The sequence below is a fragment of the Periplaneta americana genome, chromosome 17, assembly GCF_040183065.1.
Source record: "Periplaneta americana isolate PAMFEO1 chromosome 17, P.americana_PAMFEO1_priV1, whole genome shotgun sequence".
In the NCBI taxonomy this organism is placed as follows: Eukaryota; Metazoa; Arthropoda; class Insecta; order Blattodea; family Blattidae; genus Periplaneta; species Periplaneta americana.
In genome coordinates this window covers 111,493,966-111,519,597 of record NC_091133.1, presented here as the reverse complement: position 1 = coordinate 111,519,597, position 25,632 = coordinate 111,493,966, and positions in this window count along the sequence as shown.

Sequence of the window (25,632 nt, the reverse complement as noted above, 5' to 3'; positions counted from 1 at the left end):
AAAATCGCGGGTTTTCGAAAGCCATCTAGCGGGATTATACGAACAACTGTTGGCAACACTGATAATAAAGTGACAAACAAAATGAGTGCGTATAAAAGAAAAGATAATTTCGAAAGAGAAATCAGAATTCATATACAAAATTACATCCACATTTCACTGCAATTTTAGTGTAAGTTTATAGTTTTTCCTCCGATCACACGGCTATTACGTATTATTAAAGGATGAACATTCACGAACTATCACGTGGTCCGGACATGGGGAAAACTTAATCCTGAAGATCAGTAATGGACTTTTTGTTTTGAAAAGTATTGTTAAATATACTCCTATTAACACAGCTAAAATGACCTGTTTCTCACTAATCTACTGCATTTTGCATTAAGTTATGAGGTAACGTCTATAACCTCCTGAAAGTATACTACACTTCATACATCATTATGATATAAGATGTATGTGCAGAGACCCGAAGTGTAGTATAATGTACTTGCATTTGTGCCCTAACTGTAACCTGCAGAATTTTTCTGAATTTTTCCTCATGTCAGGGACATTTATTTATTCTCTCGTTGTCATACCCTCTCTCGCTATCATAATATTAATACATGATCACAACGCGATAACACGCTAGAAATTCCACTTCACACATCATCTCTGTATTCCTCATCTTTCACTGTTGGTACCTCTCGTCACTGGAACTCTCTGCCGCCTGAAGTCAAGGGCTGCCGAACATTGAAATCTTTCAAATCCAAGTTAGAAAATTATCTTATGACCAGTTGCCAAGCTAACTTACTATCATGACAAGTGTTGTATTGCATGTTTCCACGTATTCACATTTTTTTATGTTCTAGTGATATTTAACTTATTTTATGCTCGACCATGCCGAAATGTAGTAATTATACACCTGGTAGCAGACCTTTAATGCATGTCATTAAAGTACACCTACTCATTAAAGGTCAGGTCTTTCAGCCAATGACGACTCAGGTTACAACTGTTCAGCCAATGACAGGTCAGATTTCTACCGTTATAAAACCGCAAGTATCAATTATTCTCGGATATGCAATCGAAAGAGAATTAGCGAAAAGTCACGGAGGCTGGAAATCCAATACTGTCGCAGAAGGTTATGTTCTGTTACTATAATAATTAGCGTTAATTGTAAATAATATTCAAATAAATTCAATTTGTCATCTCGTTTTTCAATGTCTAATTTAATTTCAATGTTATCTCTATAGGTTCTTATGGCCTAGCAAGGTCAATGTGGACATCTGTTCCTCGGAAAAAATCAATACTATCGCGTCTGCGCACATCTCACAACATACGGAACATTGCTCCAGGTCAGATACAATAAAATTAATAATATCAAGTTAGAAATATGGTCGAGCATAAAAAATCGTATGAAACTCGCCTATGATGGTACCTAATTAGGAAGCTCGTATGAAAATTATGAAACTCGCTTGCGCTCGTTTCATAAATATCCATACTCACTTCTTAATTACCTTCATTATAGGCTCGTTGCATAATGTACTATTATATTTTTGTTGTCATATTTTCCGATAATGGTATATCTCTAATGTGGTAAGTTGAGCTATATATAATCATAATTTTGCTCACTGTGTGTACTTAAAAATATTGTATTCATTGTATACTTTGTACTGCACTATTTTATTACTGTTATTAGTATTATTATTACTATTAGGCCTATTATCATTATTACTATTCTTATTTTTATAATAATAATAATAATAATAATAATAATAATAATAATAATAATAATAATTATTATTATTATCGTCAATAATTGTCTTATTTTTTATACTTTGTATGCCTAATTTATTTTGACCTGCTGTTCACATTTTATTATGCTTTTTTCTTTCTTTTTGTATGTTATAAATTATCTCTGATTTCTTCTTACTTGTTGTTTATATTTTATTATTATCTTATTCAGTTTTGTGTGTAAAATTGTAGTGTACTTTGTAAATTTGTAGTGTTTTTGTAACGAAGTTTTTACTCCTGGTTGAGTGTTAGAGAAGGGCGTATGGCCTTAACTCTGCCAGGTTAAATAAATTATTATTATTATTATTATTATTATTATTATTATTATTATTATTATTATTATTTTGTTTCAAGTGTAGAATTATAATGAACTTTAAAAATAAAACAAGAAATGTCTCAGGACTCAAAAGGTTAAGAAAAACGTTCAAAACAGAAAAACTTACGAGATAATTAACCAAACCTTTATCAGTTTTATTGAGAAAAAGGTAATTTCGGAAATCAGGAATAATTGTATTTAAGATTCATACGTTTATTTCAGAAAATATCAATTGTATTTCAGATTGTAGTGATCAGGCGTGGTCCAGTTGCTTAGACGGTGCATTCTTCAGACTTGACACCAATGGACTTCTAGCTATGGACTTCATGAAGGAACGTGTCCATAGATCTGAGAAGCAATACTCGGAAGTAATCATATTAACATAATATTTTGCAGCAAATCAAGTCTTCGACCACCTCTTTAGCGACTGACCTTACATTTTCATGAATCCTTAATATATTGCACTGCATTTTTTAGTATTTCGTTTACTGGAGTATTATTCTATATTCACAAAACATTGTCAGAAATACACTAGAAAGAATACTTAAGTTAGTGTAGAAAAATTACTATAGTACTTATAAAAAGATATTCTTAGCGTTTTTTGTACGTGAACAGACCTCCTATACTGAAAAATACTTATGTATGGCTTTTAAGGAACCCGAAGGCTAATTGCCGCCCTCACATAAGCCCACCATTGGTCCTTATCCTGTGCAAGATTAATCCAGTCTCTATCATCATATCCCACCTCTCTCAAATCTATTTTAATATTATCCTCCCATTTACGTCTCGACCTCCCTAAAGGTCTTTTTCCCTCCGGCCTCCCAAATTACACTCTATATGCATTTCTGGATTCGCTCATACGTGCTACATGTCCTGCTCATCTCAAACGTCTGGATTTAACATTCCTAATTATGTTAGGTGAAGAATACAATGCGTGCAGTTCTGCATTGTGTAATTTTCTCCATTCTCCTGTAACTCATACCTCTTAACCCCAAATATTTTCCTAAGAATCTTATCAACAAACACCCTTAATCTCTGTTCCTCTCTCAAAGTGAGAGTCCAAGTTTCACAACCATACAGAACAACCGGTAATATAACTGTTTTATAAATTCTAACTTTCAGATATTTTGACAGCAGACTAGATGACAAAAATCTTCTCAACCGAATAATAACAGGCATTTCCCATATTTATTCTGCGTTTCATTTCCTCCCGAGTGTCATTTATATTTGTTACTATTGCTCCAAGATATTTGAATTTTTCCACCCCTTCGAAGGATAAATCTCCAATTTTTATATTTCCATTTCGTACAATATTCTGGTCACGAGACGTAATCATATACTTTGTCTTTTCGGGATTTACTTCCAAACCTATCGCTTTAGTTGCTTCAAGCAAAATTTCCGTATTTTCCTTAATCGTTTGTGGATTTTCTCCTAACACATCACGTCATCCGCATAGACAACCCGTTCAATTCCAAACCCTGTCTGTTATCCTGAACTTTCCTAATGACATATTCTGGAGCGAAGTTAAAAAGTAAAGGTGATAATAAATAAATAAAAATAAATAAATAAAGTGTTATTACTATTATTAATACAGTGCACTTTCCTAAGTTCGAATTGAAAGTTCAGTCCAATAAGGTTAGTGGGTGTGGCAGGTGAAATGAATACAAATTCTTATTGGTTACCCATCAACGAATACAGTACTGTACTTGCATTTGCTGCCCGCCCCGAGACTTGTATATGCGCTTCTAGTACCACAGTGGGTTTCGACAGTTCCGTCTCACAAACGGCACAATTCTCAAATAGAAAACGAATAGTTCATTAATTTAAAATCAGTGATCAATATGGATATCCTAATCAATCAGATATTCTGTTTCCCTTTAAGAAAAGTATCACTACAAGACACAGAATCAATTCCTATTCAAATAGCAAACCCATTTCTTAGTACCCGTATATGGGCGTGTCTAATTCTCCTACGTAAGCAGTCGAACTATAGGATGTCGAACTTAAGAGCTTCCACTGTTCTACTGTATTGCTAATACTATTATAAGCAACTACAAACCGAACCTTGTAATTCTTCAATGAATTTCAAAGGAACAACTGGACGGTGATTAGTAATAGTGATCCAAGCGCCAAAAGCCTGTTTCGAGATATTGGCCATTGAAATAATTTTTTTTAAATATAAAACATTTTATGCAAGACGTATTATAACATTCATGCTATTACAAAAAATAGCACAAATAATACCAAAAAAGGCTAACCGATTGTTAGTAAGAGACCAGCAGTTGAATTAATATTTCAAAGTAAAATAAATATGCATCTTGATTACACAACTTTTAACACTGTATCACTTCGGATTATGTATGTATTAAGTTTCAAACGTACCTCGTTTACATGTTTCAACCTATTTATGGGTCATCTTCAGAACTGGTCGTTGTTGGTCTTGGCGCCACTTGTTCTGTTTCCTGTGAGGGTGTGTTCCTGTGGTATAGTGTAGAGTCAAAGAGTGTGTGTGTTTTGGAGTTGAGTTGTATGAGCCAGAAACTAAACACACTAGAACTTATGAAATATACAGACACACAAAAACACACCCCAACGAAATTCTCAACACACAACTCAACTTCAAAACACACACACTCTTTGACTCTACACTATACCACAGGAACACACCCTCACAGGAAACAGAACAAGTGGCGCCAAGACCAACAACGACCAGTTCTGAAGATGACCCATAAATAGGTCGAAACATGTAAACGAGGTACGTTGAAATTTAACACAGGAAAGTCTTACCATATATATTCCGAAGTAAAATAAATAAATTAATTTTATGCAATAAACGAATTTTTCCTTATAAATAGCAGCAAAATTCTGATATCGTATTCTTGTTTTTTTTTTCGAGTTAAATTAGGCTGCCATCAACAGATTTGTGCAAATATCTCTCCCCCCTTTTTTTCCCCCCAAATTGTCGGTTGGTCTACTATTGCGAAACTCCGTCCAATTAGAGTTACAAAAGGTCTGTCTGAATAACAACATTACTGCGTAAGTGAAATAGGCTTATTCCTAGAATCTCGTTCTAGTCCCTAAATCGCTCTAGATATCTAGGTCACTTCTAAATACTGTAACTCGTAAACAGGAATATAATAAAAAATAATTATATATTACTCGTATACTTAAGTTTGTGTAGAACAATGAATATATTATCAAGTAAACCTCTACCAGCATTCTAAAATTGTCCATGTCTGTGAAAGAAGTGTATATGAATCGCCGAGTTGAAGCACAGAGTAACTTCACCAATAAAGAAACTGTTACTGGCACCTGATAAAGCTGCCAGCCTCGAGAGTTACAAAGCTGGTCGATGCCACTACAATTCACCCTCTAAACCTTTGGTCAATATTAAATTATTATTCCTTACCCCACGTTCGAAAGCCCATGTCTTTGTTTGCGAGCTTAACCGTTCAAGACCACAGCTCGACTTCTCTGAAATCGAACAGGATTAGCACAGCGGCCAGCTGGAACAAAGCCGGCACCAGTGGCTTTGCAAGACGGCGCCTTTCGGGCTCAGGCTCATACCCTTAGAACATTGTGTTGTGTTTCCTTCAAAGCCAATACTCTCTTTTATTATGTGAGCTTCAGTGTTGACTTTTTGTTTGCCCTACTTTTCTCACTGAATTAATAGAGATTATGATTATAACGGAAAGCGTTGAAATGATGAAAAATAAAAGGGAAATTCTCCAAGAAGTATTGCACGAACTCCGCTTTAAGCTCAGAAATTTCAAACCATACCTCCCAAGAACCGTATTTGTTCATCACAAATTTACATTTCGATCACTGAGATGAGAACTCATACCTCTCCACGATCGTTACTGTGCACCACTGGGCACACAAATTTGGATTAAGGTTAAATCCAGAGAAATCGCAAGCAATCGTAATGGGACATAATCGTCTACGAAGCACTCTTGATAGTAGTACTATACCACATATAATATTGAATGGCATTATTGTTAAATACAGTGAAACCGTTAAAAATTTTGGCATTTTTATGGATAGCGATCTAAATTGGAACACTCAAGTAACACACACTTGCAAAAAAATATTTTCTCAGCTTCACTCCTTGTTTCATATGAAAGAATTTCTACCACTTAGTCTAAAAAAGAATCTTATTCAGACGCTTGTAATGCCCCATTTTGATTATTGCGATTCCTTGCTAACTAATGTTAAGTTCACTCTTAGCTGAGAGACTACAACGTGTTCATAATGTGTGCATACGATTCATCTGCAATACTTGTAAATTTGATCACATAACACCTTCCGTCCAGTTACTTTCATGGGTGCGTCTGAAGAAACGAAGAACAATACATTCACTGTCTCCTCTGTTTATAATCATGCATACTTCTACTCCGAATTATCTGTTATCGCGCTTTCAATTTCTTACAACTCTTCGAAACCGACATCAAGCACTTCTTTCCATCCCTCATCATAGAACGTCTTTATACTCATCTTCCTATAGGCTACTGTAGAAATACCTCGCCTTTGGAATTCGTTACCTAATGACGTCAGGGACTGCCGGACTTTATCACAATTCAAAATTAAATTGGAGAATTTTGTCTTAGTTAATGATTTTTAGGTATTGCTAGAAGTATTGATTTGTGTTTCTTTTTCTTTTTAATCTAGATTAAAATTGCAAGTTTCTTGTTTATGTCAGTTTGTGTGACTGCAACCTGTCTATATTTTTGTGTGGTTTTACTTTGTTTATAATGTTTTTTCTCTCTCTCTTTATTTCTTGTGTAGCTTTACTTTGTATATAGTGTATTTTTTCTGTTTATTTCTATTATTGTATTTGTATTCCTGGTGTTGTGGAAGAGAAGGCCTGATGGCCTTAACTACACCAGAATAAATAAATAAATAATAAACAATTAAATAAATAAGTAAATAAATAAATTCCATCTTCAACTCATGGAGATGTGAACCCATACCTCCACAGAACCGTATCTACTTTTGACACAAATTTAGATTTCGATTACCGAGATGTGAACTCGTACCTCCAAAATACAGTCTCTATGGACCAAAAATTCCACTCAGATTCGCAAAGAACTCATCTCATACTTCATCAAAAGTGTTTTTGTTCGTCACAACTACAATTCGACTCGATGAGACTTCATCCCACTCTTCAAAACTGTATTTCTTCATCAGAAATTTTCACTTCGATCACAGAGATGTAAAATTTTACTTCTTGACGATCGTTTTTGTACACTTTGATTCGTCGAGATATAAATTCATACTTCTCCACGATTACATTTTTTCGCCAAAAATTCCATTTCGACTCGCCGAGGTTTGTAACCCTACCTCCCCAGAACCCAGAACAAGATTTCGTTGGTGAAAGTGCAAAATCTCGTAAGTCATGAGAACTTTCTGAGGACTTAGAGGTTTTGCACTTTTGCAAACGATTTTTTCACCATAAATTTACACTTTCATCACATAGACGTCAACACACGAGATGTGAACTCCTACCTTCCGATGACCGATTTTGTTTAACGCAAATTTTAGACTTCAATTCGCCTCGATTAGTAACCAATTGCTTCTCAGAACAGTATTTGTGCAACACAAATTTCACTTTGACACGCTAAGATGAATTTATATCTCTCCAGTACTGTATTTGTTCAACAGAAATTCCACTTTGACACGCCGAGATGAAGTTATATATGTCCCCAGCATCGTATTTGTTCAACAGAAATTCGACTTTGACACGCCGAGATGAAGTTATATCGCCCCAGCATCGTATTTGTTCAACACAAATTCCACTTTGACACGCTGAGATGAATTTATATCTCTCCAGTACTGTATTTGTTCAACAGAAATTCCACTTTGACACGCCGAGATGAAGTTATATATGTCCCCAGCATCGTATTTGTTCAACAGAAATTCCACTTTGACACGCTGAGATGAAGTTATATATGTCCCCAGCATCGTATTTGCTCAACAGAAATTCGACTTTGACACGCCGAGATGAAGTTATATCGCCCCAGCATCGTATTTCTTCAACACAAATTCCACTTTGACACGCTGAGATGAATTTATATCTCTCCAGTACTGTATTTGTTCAACAGAAATTCCACTTTGACACGCCGAGATGAAGTTATATATGTCCCCAGCATCGTATTTGTTCAACAGAAATTCCACTTTGACACGCTGAGATGAATTTATATCTCTCCAGTACTGTATTTGTTCAACAGAAATTCAACTTTGACACGCCGAGATGAAGTCATATATGTCCCCAGCATCGTATTTGTTCAACAGAAATTCCACTTTGACACGCTGAGATGAAGTTATATATGTCCCCAGCATCGTATTTGCTCAACAGAAATTCGACTTTGACACGTCGAGATGAAGTTATATCGCCCCAGCATCGTATTTGTTCAACAGAAATTCCACTTTGACACGCTGAGATGAATTTATATCTCTCCAGTACTGTATTTGTTCAACAGAAATTCCACTTTGACACGCCGAGATGAAGTTATATATGTCCCCAGCATCGTATTTGTTCAACAGCAATTCCATTTTGACACGCTGAGATGAATTTATATCTCTCCAGTACTGTATTTGTTCAACAGAAATTCCACTTTGACACGCCGAGATGAAGTTATATATGTCCCCAGCATCGTATTTGTTCAACAGAAATTCCACTTTGACACGCTGAGATGAAGTTTATATGTCCCCAGCATCGTATTTGCTCAACAGAAATTCGACTTTGACACGCCGAGATGAAGTTATATCGCCCCAGCATCGTATTTGTTCAACAGAAATTCCACTTTGACACGCTGAGATGAATTTATATCTCTCCAGTACTGTATTTGTTCAACAGAAATTCCACTTTGACACGCCGAGATGAAGTTATATATGTCCCCAGCATCGTATTTGTTCAACAGCAATTCCATTTTGACACGCTGAGATGAATTTATATCTCTCCAGTACTGTATTTGTTCAACAGAAATTCCACTTTGACACGCCGAGATGAAGTTATATATGTCCCCAGCATCGTATTTGTTCAACAGAAATTCCACTTTGACACGCTGAGATGAATTTATATCTCTCCAGTACTGTATTTGTTCAACAGAAATTCCACTTTGACACGCCGAGATGAAGTTATATATGTCCCCAGCATCGTATTTGTTCAACAGAAATTCCACTTTGACACGCTGAGATGAAGTTTATATGTCCCCAGCATCGTATTTGCTCAACAGAAATTCGACTTTGACACGCCGAGATGAAGTTATATCGCCCCAGCATCGTATTTGTTCAACAGAAATTCCACTTTGACACGCCGAGATGAAGTTATATCGCCCCAGCATCGTATTTGTTCAACACAAATTCCACTTTGACACGCTGAGATGAATTTATATCTCTCCAGTACTGTATTTGTTCAACAGAAATTCGACTTTGACACGCCAAGATGAAGTTATATCGCCCCAGCATCGTATTTGTTCAACAGAAATTCCACTTTGACACGCTGAGATGAATTTATATTTCTCCAGTACTGTATTTGTTCAACAGAAATTCCACTTTGACACGCCGAGATGAAGTTATATATGTCCCCAGCATCGCATTTGTTATACAGAAATTCCACTTTGACACGCTGATTTGAATTTATATCTCTCCAGTACTGTATTTGTTCAACAGAAATTCCACTTTGACACGCCGAGATGAAGTTATATATGTCCCCAGCATCGTATTTGTTCAACAGAAATTCGACTTTGACACGCCGAGATGAAGTTATATCGCCCCAGCATCGTATTTGTTCAACACAAATTCCACTTTGACACGCTGAGATGAATTTATATCTCTCCAGTACTGTATTTGTTCAACAGAAATTCCACTTTGACACGCCGAGATGAAGTTATATATGTCCCCAGCATCGTATTTGTTCAACAGAAATTCCACTTTGACACACTGAGATGAATTTATATCTCTCCAGTACTGTATTTGTTCAACAGAAATTCCACTTTGACACGCCGAGATGAAGTTATATATGTCCCCAGCATCGTATTTGTTCAACAGAAATTCCACTTTGACACACCGAGATGAAGTTATATATGTCCCCAGCATCGTATTTGTGCAACAGAAATTCGACTTTGACACGCCGAGATGAAGTTAGTCTATATTGCCCCAGCATCGTATTTGTTCAACAGAAATTCCACTTTGACACACCGAGATGAAGTTATATATGTCCCCAGCATCGTATTTGTTCAACAGAAATTCCACTTTGACACGCTGAGATGAAGTTATATATGTCCCCAGCATCGTATTTGCTCAACAGAAATTCGACTTTGACACGCCGAGATGAAGTTATATCGCCCCAGCATCGTATTTCTTCAACACAAATTCCACTTTGACACGCTGAGATGAATTTATATCTCTCCAGTACTGTATTTGTTCAACAGAAATTCCACTTTGACACGCCGAGATGAAGTTATATATGTCCCCAGCATCGTATTTGTTCAACAGAAATTCCACTTTGACACACTGAGATGAATTTATATCTCTCCAGTACTGTATTTGTTCAACAGAAATTCCACTTTGACACGCCGAGATGAAGTTATATATGTCCCCAGCATCGTATTTGTTCAACATAAATTCCACTTTGGCATACCTAGATAAACTCATACCACCCTAGTACCGTAAATTTTCAACACAAATTCACCACAATTAGAAATCATACCCCCAGATTTGTTCACAACTGAAATTTGTTTAAATTCGGATTGATGACCATTCTTGGCATTTACATTGCGCAATTCACACAGAAAATATTCTCCACAATCTATCTTTTTAGTACTTACATTTCAGCAAATAAGTTACTTGAGTTAATTCTTCAAAAATAAAAAAAATGCAGCTGTTTATTGAGTGATAACATAAAAAATTAAAATCTAGAAAAAGGCACTTGCGTAACACACGTAAAATGTCGGAATGAGTGCTAAAAGAAATAAGACACGGACCTTCAGGATACTTCGTTAAATATTTTCAGCATTTTTCAAATTGGAAGTGTGCACTTCCCAGGCATGAAGTCATTACTTTAGATTGACTTCGTGGGCTTCTATCAAAACTGCGGTTGAAATCCGAATGCACTAAGGTCTTCACTCTCGTAGACCCGGTTCGATTCCATGGAGGCTTGGAAAACCTAAGTTACGGGAAATGAGCGATAAACTTAACGAAGAAGGGAAGTTCTGTCAAATATTTAAATGGACATATCAATTGACACAGTCTCACGTTTTCGATCATAATCTAGAAGTATTAAAGGTATTAACATTTTTTCACCGTACTACTCAGGAAAGTCTATTTCAACATAAAAGAAAAACCTTTTTTCGACTAATACATATAAGTTCTTGTATAGCCCCTACATATGAGTTATATTCGTTGGGGCATACTCAATAAATTAAAAAAAAAGTGAATAACAAAATGATTTAGGAGAAAAAAATAGATGCATAAATCACGTTAAAATACTATATATATTAAAATTTAAGATGAGATAAATTGGCGGAAGAAATCATAATTTGAATAAAAAGGTGTCACCAGTAGTAGCGGTGGTTAAAATGTAATGTAGATCAGAAAACAGAATTTGTAACAATGAATAGTGTTGTAAGTAATATCCATTTGCTTGCATTATGAGAAATAGTAACTGACCTAAATATTACTAAACACAATTAGCCTATTATCAGTAATGAAATTAAAATTGAAGGCGATGCCGATAGTATTATTCGTCTCAAAATGTTTTAAATTCGTTATTTAATATTGGACCTTTCAATAATTTACTTCATAACACATTGGAAGTCGTGCAAAATTTGTCTTCAGTAAAACCGAAAACAAACTTAGAGAAAAGGAATTTTCTTGTAGTGTTACTAATGAAAGTTTATTTTTGTTTGTATATAAATCCTTTAATATAGAATGTCACTGTCTTCTGTGGAAGTTTCAGCTAGAACCTTATTCTGCATATTTATTTCAGTTTCGCAGTCCTAAATAAATGTCAGTCTACAGGAAACATTTCTGATGTGAATTTTCATTTGAGACGTCAGCTGCAAATCCTCGTTTGTCTTAATAAAAATTATGTTTTGGGCTATTTGTAAGGTAGAGTGTAGAAAATAATGAAACTCGTTTGTCTCAGCGTATTACGAATGGTTGCATCTTGTTGAGGAAGTGAGGAAATTGTTTCACGGAGCACATACGTGAGGAGAGTAATTTAAGAGTGTTGAATACATCTGCTTTCACTTGTAGACTAATGAGTAAACGGTGTAAATTAGATCGTACACACTTTATAATGAATTCAACGCAGTATCTCTTAAAGGCGACGGTCCGACAGAAGAGGAATAATATCAGCGTATTTGAGTTGTTTAGTGTGGCGGTAAATACGAATCTAGGTGAGTGAATTGAGAAGACAGCGGAATCATAAATTTAAATATGTGCCAATCTTTGTCCCTGCAAAGGGTCTTTGAGCAGTGAATAATATAAATGTAAGCTTCAAGCGTATTGGCCATCTATTTCACTTCGTAGCCCACTGTGCCATTGAAATAATTCAGAAAATTTTGAACAGAAAAAAATCCGAAAGCTGGACATCATTTATTTTGTTAGGTCATTGGCGGAGTGGAAGCACTGTTAGTTTCGAGATAGGTTTAACAGCAGCAGACAAAGTACAGCACAATTTTTTTCTTATTTATATATTCAACTGATAATGATAGGATTTATTAACACACTCATTTATGAATGAAGCAGAGAAAACAGCCCTAAAAACATTCAAAATTGTACAATATTTTGAGAGTCGCAGTACTCATCAAAACAGAAAACAATCTAATAAATATGGGTGTTAAAATTAATAACTTCCGAGATATGAACACTTGGTTATCAACATCATAGACTTTTTTTATTCTGATGAATACTACCACCTCTGAGAATATTGAATGCTTTTTTTTAAGAACCTGTAAGGCTATATCCCCCAACCATCCAGCAGTCAGTCGGTATGGTCGGTCAGACATCATCCCCAACACATCCACCCAACCATCCACACATACATCTACTTACCGACTCACCCATGCATCCATCCACCTACACACACATGAACCTACCCACCCACCCACCTACCCACACATGTACCTACCCACCCACCCACCTACCCACGCATTCATCCATCTGCCTACCCCCACACATCTACTTACTCACCCATGCATCCATCCACCTACTAACACATCTACTTACCCACCCACCCATCCATCAATTCATCCATCCACCTACCCACACATCTACTTACCCACTCACCCATCCACTACCCAGACATCTATTCACCCACCCATGCATCCATCCATCCATCCATCTGCTTACCCACCTACCCACACATCTACTTACCCACTCACCCATCCACTACCCAGACATCTACTCACCCACCCATGCATCCATCCATCTGCTTACCCACCTACCCACACATCTACTTACCCACTCACCCATCCACTACCCAGACATCTACTCACCCACCCATGCATCCATCCATCCATCCATCTGCTTACCCACCTACCCACACATCTACTTACTCACTCACCCATCCACTACCCAGACATCTACTCACCCACCCATGCATCCATCCATTCATCTGCTTACCCACCTACCCACACATCCATCCACCTATCCACCCACACATCTACTTACCCACTGACCCATCCACTACCCAGACATCTACTCACCCACCCATCCATCTATCCATTTATCTGTCTACATGTATTCATCCGTCCATCTATACATCCATCCATTTATCTGCCTACACGTATTCATCCGTCCATCCATACATACATCCATCCATTTATCTGTCTACATTTATTCATCCGTCCATCAATTCATCCATCCATTTATCTGTCTACACGTATTCATCCGACCATTCATATATCCATCCATTTCAGTCTACACGTATTCATCCGTCCATCCATATATCCATCCATTTATCTGCCTACACGTATTCATCCGTCCATCCATACATCCATGCATTTATCTGTCTACACGTATTCATCAATCCTTCCATACATCCATCCATTAATCTGTCTACACGTATTCGTCCGTCCATCCATACATCCATCCATTTATGTGTCTAAATTTATTCATCCGTCCATCCATACATCCATCCATTTATCTGTCTACACGTATTCATCCGTCCATCTATACATCCATCCATTTATCTGTCTACATATGTTCATCCGTCCAGCCATACATCCATCCATTTATCTGTCTACACGTATTCATCAGTCCATCTATACATCCATCCATTTATATGTCTATATTTATTTATCCGTCCATCCATACATCCATCCATTTATCTGTCTACATTTATTCATCCGTCCATCCATACATCCATCCATTTATATGTCTACATTTATTCATCCGTCCATCCATGCATCCATCCATTTATCTGTCTACATTTATTCATCCGTCCATCCATACATCCATCCATTTATATGTCTACATTTATTCATCCGTCCATCCATACATCCATCCTTTTATCTCTCTACATTTATTCATCTGTCCATTCATACATCCATCCATTTATCTGTCTACATTTATTCATCCGTCCATCCATACATCCATCCATTTATCTGTCTACATGTATTCATTCGTCCATCCATACATCCATCCATTTATCTGTCTACATTTATTCATCCGTCCATCCATACATCCATCCATTTATCTGTCTACATTTATCTGTCTAAATTTATTCATCCGTCCAACCATACATCAATCCATTTATCTGTCTAAATTTATTCATCCGTCCATCCATACATCAATCCATTTATCTGTCTAAATTTATTCATCCGTCCATCCATACATCCATCCATTTATCTGTCTACACGTATTCATCCGTGCATCCATACATCCGTCTATCATAAATTCCGCTTGAAGTCAGGTAATTCAGCCTCAGTTTCATGTGTGCAATGACTACGCTCTGGTCGATCCGTTAACGATAAGACTGGGATGCCAATACTTCGTACCAGGAAATAAATTTAGCGATGAGCGAAATTTCGTTCACTTGTTAAAAATAATGGCATTGAAAGGATACTCCCTCTTCTAGCATCCGATTCACAAGTGAGTGGACAATGGGTCTGCTATGAACGGAAGCACTCGGGGAGCAGTAATTGAATCGCGCGGGCTGAAAGTAAGCTTAAATGGCCTGGTTTTATGCAACTATCCATACACTAACGAACCAATTTAATTACGGACTAAATTAATTTAAATTTTGGTAGAGAGATTTTCAATACACAAAATGGAGGAACAATACAGCTAGCGCGTCAACTAAATGGATTCCATTTAAGCAGCCATAAGGGCCGAACGCCGCGTGGTCTTTGTCATGGACCAAGTGGTTGTTACACAGCAGTGTTTGTGGCTAAACCTTTCATCAGCGCTTCAAATTTTAGTATATACCTTCATGCACAAAATACAATTCAATCAATGTTAACGGCTCTGAAGTAACTGTCGAATGGTGGAGGAAAAAGTGATATGAAGTGCTTGAGAGACAAATGCTTATCAATTAGAAATTTCTTCATTTGCATGTTGACACTTGTATTTTGACATAATTGCCTTGACGGGTGATTCAGGCATTTGAAACAAGGATTATGCCTATAGCACTTAAATCTCAGATATCAGCGAGATTTAATATAGTAACGCAAATAGAAATACCTAGAAATTAAGAATAAAGAACTGATCTCAATGCGATTATGTACGGGACATGGAATTACCGATCTTGACAATGTTAAATTTTATCGTATATAAGGAAATTTTCTAAAAAAAACTGTGAAGCTAAACAGCTGATTGTTTTACAACACATAACTTGACTTCATGCTGAAAAAGTAGTTTCTTTATCTTATTTCCTTATTGAGAAGTAATTTTTATCGTCATTAGTGTTTTTTCAGAGATTTTAAGCTTCGGTAACAGCTCCAAAATTTAAAAATTTCAAAAACACTGTTTTAGTAAGGTGTATATACAGGGACATCATTTTATTTTTACTTCAATTTTTATTGTACCTGAGTTTTTGAATGTACTTCACTCCCACCCCTTCTACTAATGACGTTCAAACTGTCATCCAGACAGAATCAAGGCCGCATGTAGTAAACAGCACTGAGTTAGTGAGTATAGTACGTTCCGGAAATATGTTCGCGTTTTCCAGTGACGAAAGAGCTTTCAATATTGAACCATATTTTCGCACGGTACTGTCCGTTTGCCTACGTCGCATCCCGATTTCCCTCACCTGCTTCTGTTCGCCCCTCTGTAAAAGCTCGGCTGTCTTAGCTCTTTTCTGAAAACAATTTCTGTCAGGAATTGGACGTTTACGTAATATTATACAACTGTTTAAAATAACTTAAATAAAAGGGCCTCGTTAAGTAATTAACTGTCACGTGATTTCCTCCCTTTCTACGATCCTGCGGCATAACCACTTGGACGGACAGTAGATAGCATGTCTGACTAATTTTATCTGTGCGGGTCGGGCAGAAGTGAAGACTGAATTTATAGTACGTAAGGTACTCTTTTATAGAGTAGGTACAGAATTATTTCAACATGAGTTACTAGTACGAAGGACGAAACTGGTAATTGGAATTAGATGCAATAGTCTATAGTGCGTTAATATGCACAAAAGAACTGAAGCCTGTATCGAAATGAACGGCCACCATTTTCAAATATGCGTTTAAATATCCATATTATGATCATTTTTCAATTTAACTTCATTCTCTAAATTGTACGCTAATGTCCTGTAGACAGTATAATATACTTTGCATAATGAATACGTTCGCATGGATAACTCAGTTCGTGAGTAAAAACACTTATTGTTAATACGGTACTGCATTTTGATTAAACAAAAACCTAATGAAAATTATCGAACTCAAAATCACGATATTTCCTAGTTTACGTAAATGGATGAAGTACTTTTCTTCCCTCCTATACCTAGTAAAGTGATTTGTTTGTGTTTTACGCCACTATCATCGAACTCCAGCAGTGGAAGGGGTAGCGAACGGTGTTTCCGGTTCTCTAAAGGTATAGCCAGGTTAATATTAAAAATGTTAGTATGGAAAAACTAAACTTACGGAAAATAAGCATTAAAATAAAACTTAAACATATACTGCATCCCTCCTCGGAAAAGCGAAAAATTAACAGGGATATAATATTACTTACTTAGTTACTTACTTACTTATGACTTTTAAGGAATCTGGAGGTTCATTGCCGCCCTCACATAAACCCGCAATCGATCTCTATCCTGTACAAGATTAATCCAGTCTCTATCATCATATCCCACCTCCCTCAAATTCAGTTTAATGTTATCTTTCCATCTACGTCTCGGCCTACCCAAAGGTATTTTTCCCTCCGGCCTCCCAACTAACACTCTATATGCATTTCTGAATTCGCCCATATGTGCTACATGCCCTGCCCATCTCAAACATCCCAAATAAATAAATAGGTACACAGACAGACAGACAGACAGACAGACAGACAGACAGATAGACAGACAGACAGACAGACAGACAGACAGACAGACAGACAGACAGACAGATAGATAGATAGATAGATAGATAGATAGATAGATAGATAGATAGATAGATAGATAGATAGATAGATAGATAGATAGATAGATAGATAGATAGATAGATAGATAGATAAAGGGATACATAAATAGATAGATAAATAGATAAATAAATAAATAAGTAAATAAATAAATAAACAAATAAGTAAATAAGTAAGTAAATAAGTAATTAAATAAATAAATAAAATAAATAAGTAAATAAATAAATAAAATATAGGGCGTACAATGGGCCTAAACGGCCCAAGTGCAAGGATCCTCCCGAGTCCAGCCCTCGTGAAATCAATCAATCAATGAAGTCCAAAAACGCATGAACTCAGGTTCTTTATAGGAGACACTATCGTAATTGAACTTAACGGAACCAATATGCCTTTAAAATCACTATCATAATGTTAAATTTTAGTCTCATAGGTAAGGAATCAAGGATAATGTCAAGAAGATATACAACTCGCTTTAAAAAATAATGTTTTTACCCCAACTACTGACATTATTCTCTCCGCTTGGAGAAGTAAAAGCGAATAATAGGACCAGCAGAAACAATGGCATTGAGAGCGACATTACAGAGCAATTTACCAGAAAATATAACATTTTACAGCGCTGCCAACCTTCAACTTCTAAAAACATTCATCACACGGAGCGGGAGGGGTAATCTTGTTAACAAGGGCTGTAATCATCTCCTTTATGAAGGGAACTAAGTACACGGATTGGATGCGACGACGAGGCCTTGGCGAAGCAGCCAAGTCTAGCTGGCACACTACAAAAGATGACGACGACATTACTACCACATCGCAACTGTTCATGCATATGTAAACATGCGCGACGAGTCAACATCGCGATTTGTTCCAGTGTTGACTCGACAAACATCACAGGCTTCGAGTAGCGATCGTCAACTGCTCGATTTCAGAGCAAAAGAATCTACTGAGAGCTGATCTTGTGAAAGGAGCTGGAGACCAGGGACAAAGGAGCTACGGGAAGCAGACTTCGTCTCTAAGGCTCGATCTTAGAATACAGACAATGGGAAAGAGCGTAGCCTACCGGACAGAAATGTTTGATCACCGTGTAAAGAATATGGCGTCAGACTGTGTATGTGTGTACAGGGACATCACTTTATTTTTACCAACTTTTTTAACATTAACCTGGCTATACTCGGAAACACTGTTACCCCCCTTCCATTACAGGAGTTTGGAGTTGCTAGTGCAATATGTAAACAAATCATTTTACTAGCTATAGGAGGAGAGAAAAGTAGTGTATCCATTTATGTTACAGGGAAGTACAGTATTACGATTTTCAGTTTGATAATTACTTTTACAGTATTTTATAAAAAAACAGTAGACCAGTAACAATTTTTTTTTCACAAACTCAAGTCTTCAGGCGGTTATATTCATTATGTAATGTCTACTTTATTCAGCATATTACTAACCTAATTTATTCCTCAGAATTTTGTGAGCACTTCCGTAACAAACCCCAAGTTCTACAGCTAACTTCTTCACCGACTTATTAGGACCTCGCTGCATCCTTTCTCTAGCATCTTCTGCAGCATCTTGTCACCTTTGTTGGCCATATTACACTTTTCTTCCTTTCTGTACGCTCTGTTGCTCTAAATTTATATACCAGATTAATGATATTTCTACGATAATATTCCGTAATGATATAATTAGGAAATTGTGAAAAAAAATGTTGTTCACAATCGGTTATATTGTAATTCCAGTTTCCATCATCGTCCTTCATACCTACAAACAGTAAAACAAAACTCTTGTTTAAATAATGCTGTGAAGTACCGCACCATATTATAGGGTACCGTACTTTCGGTAACTCTAATCTTCACTTGTGCTCAGTCTACATAAATAAATTCAGTTATGCTACACGCGATACCTGTGTGAAAACAAACTTCAATAATATAAGCTCTTTCTTCTATAGAAAATGCAACATATTTCTGAAACACACTGTACCCTGTACTGTTTATTTCACTGCTAGCAACAGTGGCCGTAATTTTGTTTGACTGACGTTAGCAAGGACATTAGTGAAAGAGGTGGGAGTCAAGTACATTTAGAAACGCAGGTACAATAAAAATTGAAGTAAAAATAAAATGATGTCCCTGTATGTATGTATGTATGTATGTATGTATGATGGGCTATTCCATATGAAATCGATCAGTAAAAAACCTCGCATTTTTTTAATACTCTAATTTTTTCTCTATTTATACAAGGTGCTGAGGAGAGTGCATTTTAAAAAATATACTATAGAAAGTCAAACGGTTTTCGTACTATTGAGCGACAAATTTAGCGTATTTTATAAAAACAAGCCTCTTTCAGCGCTCAGAACTCTGGAACCATTTACTGCAGAACATTGAACGGGAGCTCATTTTGAAGATGACATTTAGTAGGTTATTATAAGAAGTAATACTTATTTTTATTGTATACAGAGAGACGGATAATCTGATTTTACTTACTTTTAGGCTTTTTGCCCATTTGTAAAAATGTAAAAAATATTGAGAAAAAACCTTGCATTATTAAGAGGGATTCGGCATTGCTTGGTTAGTGGTACGGCAATAAGTTTCGAGGGTATTAAATAGATTATTTTCACACGCCTAGACTTGAACGGCGCAGTACCCCACACACTGGCCGACAGCTGAAGATATGCGAGCATTGGGCGTCATTTTACTCCTGTGTTTATGAAAACTTGTGATAAAGCTAGCCCAGCCATGACTGCTAGACGACACATCACATGTTTGTCTCCTGGCCTTGCTTGTCTCGACTACCTACAGTCAGCTGGTTAGTTCACGCGCGTACTATTTATTTTCTTTATTTGATATTTTCAATACTTTCTTATCAACGGCGCACCAGTAAAAAATATGTGTTTATTTGTACTTTCAATGTGGAATCTAACCACATATTTTTAAAACATTTTTTCGTGGGCAAAGGCGTCTTAATGAAGAAAAATCTAAATTTCTCCATTTCCATAAAAAGTAAGCAAAACTGTTTACATGTCAATATAAACTTTAATTTCTCGGCATAAAATAAACCATGATTTTGATCATTGGGTGAAAGGGATTTCGGAGCCACAACAGTTTAAAGTTGCTAATTTTATGAAAATACGATAAATTTAAATATTTTTAATTTAAACACTATGAAGTTCTGATGCCTCAAACTTTGCACAAAGCATTGTATCACAGTTGTCAACGCACAGAAAAAGTTTCATTTTATTTAAAAATTGCAAGGTCAATTTTCTCTATATTTCGGTCGATTTGAGATGGAATAGCCCGTATGTCAGTATGTATGTATGTATGTATGTATGTATGTATGTATGTATGTATGTATGTATGTATGTATGTATGTATGTATGTATGTATGTATGTATGTACAGTTTTCGCCAAGCTTAGACGACCTCCCTCACACCACTCTGCTGACTCGTGCCTTACCCAAAACATAATAAATCATACGGTGCATGCTTTTAGTTTTCAGCGTTGTCACATTATGACTCTGAATTAGCCCAGCTGCTGAGCTGAAGCAAGCACGATTTTTTTTTTAACAGAGAAGTTAGTAGTTGTCTCTTGCGGCAAGATAAGCTGACCTTTCTACTCGGGCTGAGACCGTCTATGTTTGGCAACGCTGTTATAGCTCGCGCAAGAAACGATTATCGAAAAGCTATGATGGCGTTGCTGTCTGTTTTGACGTGTGTATGTGGGAACGCCGAAGAGGGAGAGGTGCGTGCCGATGGACGTACTGTCTCTTCCAAGAAGATGAACAAATGAGGACATCGCTGTGGAAATAAAGAACGCAGCAAGAGAAAAATTCGAAGTTAATTAAACGCGCAACATAATATGTTTAGGAATGTACGCATATTATTGGAATATTATTATTATTATTATTACGCATATTCTTGGATTATTATTATTATTATTATTATTATTATTATTATTATTATCGGTGGTTTCATGCTATTATTGATTCATATTTTCGTAACATTTAAGTATAAAATAGCCATTGGAGCAGCCCAGTCGGCTAAGGCGCTTGCCTATCGATCCAGAGTTGCGCTCGGGAGGGGTTAGATTCCCGCTTGGGCTGATTACATGGTTGGATTTTTTCCGAGGTTTTCCCCAACCGTAAGGCGAATATCAGGTTATCTTTGCCGAATCCCCTGCCTCATCTCGTCAAATACCATTTCGCTATCACCAATCCCATCGATGCAAAATAACCTAGTAGTTGATACAATGTCGTTAAATGACCAAGTAAAAAGAAAGTATAAAGTAACATTTAAAATCACATAGGGCTCACGGAACCCGGAACATACTTTGAGAAACGCTGCTCTATGATAATTCAGCAGTTGTCCAGAGTGAACGAAGAATGGCCTGGTGTGTACATACATTTTCGGAAATTGTCATCAGAGATAATCGCGATGGTGGTAACCACGATTAGAGACTCCATCATTATAAACAGTAAAGACCCCTGCAATGACATAGGATAATGTTTTCAGAACATGTAATATGCTGCCGTGCCGCACGCTGCAGCTGCCGTGACGGTCCGAGCAGACCTACTGTCCTTACTCAGGAGAAGACAAGCGGAATGAATGTGACCTTCTTGACTATCGCTGTTGATTATTATAAACATCGCTCAGATAAGCATCGCAGTAGCCAGGTTATTACTCGTGCAGGAAACATCAGTAACAATGCGTATGGAAATTACAGCTACTAATTTTTATTTTTTAGTTCGTATTTAACGATGCTGTATCAACTACTACGTTATTTAACGCCGATGGGATTTGTGATAGCGAGATGGTATTTGGCGAGATGTTAATTCGCCATAGATTACCTGACATTCGCATTATGGTTGGGGAAACCCTCGGAAGAAACCTAACCAGATACGAGTACTATCCATTTTCTGAACCTGCATGGACAATAATCAGGCGATATGACGAACTAGTATTGCTTAAGATGCCAATTTCCGTCTCGATCTGCTAACATTTATTAAATGTGAGGTTATTGTCTACCCACGTGTCATCTAAATAAATTATTGGGCGTTTCCATAATCGGTATTGGCGTATTGCTCTTAAATATTTACATCGCCAAGCAACAATATGAGGTCTTTCTATTAAGGGTATATGTACGTGAATGACTACAAATATTATTAGAAAATGCAAGCTATAAATTTCTAAAATTTTATAAGAAAATGAACTCACATTTGGACAAAAATTACAAGGTACCACAACAACACTTATTAGAACTTAAATATCTGATAAAAGTACAAAAAAGGTTACTAATAATATCTTTAAAAATTCACTTTTTTACTTCAAATTAAATTTTCCAAAATTTGAAAATTTTCACACATATTATTTCATAACTCCACAACCATTAGAGATGAAATTCTCAAATTTTGTACACTGATTTAACACGAATTTACGCAAAAGGTAGACTAAAATAATGCCCATTTCCTTGAAATTTGAAAAAATAGGTCACAAAACATTATGTAAATTTTAATATATTTTATATAGGACAAATAAAAAATTAATTATATTAAAATAAACAACTCTACATGTCTCAGAGTAGTCTACTTTTCAGAAATAAGTGTTTATTACACACGGGAAAAATATTAAAGATGTCAGAGAGACCATAACAATGTTATGGTTACCAAATGATTTAGCTGCAATTTTTTTTGTCTTTTTTCATATTCTGATAAAACTGGTTTGAAAAATATTATTAGTAACCTATTTTATACTTTTATCAGATATTTAAGTTTTAATAAGACTTCTTGCGGTACCTTGTAATTTTTATTCAATTGTGGGTTCATTTTTTATATAGGCCTAATTAGAAATTTAGAGCCTGCGTTTTCTGATAATATTTGTGGTTGTTCACGTACATATACCCTTAACAATCTCCTATGAGAACTGCATTTTTTCCACTGATACCCCATTCCCTTCATGATTCGCCTTAATAACTCAGAACTCCAAGGAAAATTGATTTTTTCTCTTACAGCAGTTAGAAGCTTTGCAGAGGTTGGTACTATCTTATGATTTACATACAAAATTATGTATAGCATCCCTAATTACTCTTTTATCGAAGTCGTCTATTATTACATTTCTATGATCTGGGAGTTTTGTGTGCTTTCCTGGTGTTGACAAGCTGCTTTCACCAACATCCAGACTCGTCTTACGAATTCTGGTGATTGTAGAAACTGACTTCCCTGCATATGCAGAAGCACGTTTATTAGGTTCGCTGATTGGGTGTTTTAGACTATGTTGATGCGACTCGTCATCACATTCATTTATAATGTTTATGATGATATTTCTTGCTTCACTATGAATTGTTTTCCCTTTTTCTCCAATTTCAATTTATTGAGTTCAAAATTACTTACAAAAACACTCCCAAAAATAATATACACGTATGAAAAAAAAATAAATAAAAAATTATTGGATTAACAATATTTTCACCGTTACAATTACACATATATAAACACTAAATATAAACATTTACATAGAAATAAAAAATTTTACAGGAGAAAAAGTTCGTCCAAAGGGCTGGACTCTGGAAGAGTACCCAAAACGCTCATTGCATTTCCGCGTTGAATAGCAATACTTAAGCGTTGACGCAAATAAGTAGTGCAACGGCGATCACCAGTAATGGAGATCAGAATTTGGCCGATTTGAGATACCAAAACTTTAGCGTCATGACTCCAAGGACCGAAGGTCTCCACAGCAAATGGGACAAAGATATAATTGTCTAAAAGATGAGCATATTTATTGACTTTCTTCTTCACGGCTAATTCAGCAGCAGATGCTGCGCTTCTGGAGGTATTCGGTAAGTGAGATGGAGCTAGAGTGTCAACGCAAGTGGAGTCCCGAATTAAAGATTTTCCTCTAGACCATGGAATTAAGGTCAGACCATCGGGTCGTTTACCATCTGCGCGACTAATACCTGGTGGTTCCAAAAGAGACGGGATGCCACAAGAATTCAGAGATCTTTTAATGATATCATTGAGTGATGTATGTCTGGGAATGCGACCCTTGCTCCTCGCACAGCTGAGTGCATGATGGCCGTAAATATCAGCAATTCCCCCGCAAATACATTGGTGTGGCTGGCAGAGTTTACAACCAAGGCGTAAAGCTATTGCGATTTTAAAGGATGTACTATCTATTAGGGTGCCGATGTGAGGAGAAGGTAATGCATGTAACCAAGCTCCAGACTCACTCTCTTGAAGAGCTAGGAGACGTGCAATGTGTTGTTCGGATGTGAAAGAAGAAAGGAGTGTATCTAAAATTTTTTGGGAAAAGATAACGTCCCACTGTTTTTGAAATTCAGGATGGGCAGGAGGATGAGTGGTTTGTGAGGAAGTATACCAACTTGTCAGAGCATCACGCATATGGCAGATTTCAGCTGCATCACTGTATAAAGGAAAGAGCGATTTGATGCAACGGAAAACTCCAAAGGCAGAAGAAAGAAAAGCAGGTATACAAACGTCAGAAAGTTTCCGAATGCCCACACCACCAAATTTAATTGGGAGAGAGGCTTGAGTCCAACTAGTATCGGTAAAACTTATATTGAGGATCATTTCCAAACTGGATCGAAAAAGAGCATCAGCTTTATGTAGGAAAATTGGAAGAAGCCATAAAGGAGTAGTACGGTACGCATAAAGTAAGTCATCTTAGGGATTAGAAAACAATTTTTAAGGAGATAATAAGAAATATGAGGATTCTACCATACCAACTCACAAATAATACAAATAATGAACTTAATGTGAAAGAATAAAACGAATAAATGTATAACAACACTCGATACTTTGTTAATTAACACTTCTTACTATTATTTAATAAATTGCTTGCACAGAGACGTCTCACGATCTCATAGTCGACACAGTAACTAGTAAATTAAGTTGAACAGAAGGAGACTTAATGTTTCCGCTTACTGCAGTACAAGTATTGCACACGTTGTCGTACGTTATCTGTTCACATCCCTTCCTCCTCAGTCCGCTCTCGTCTTCTC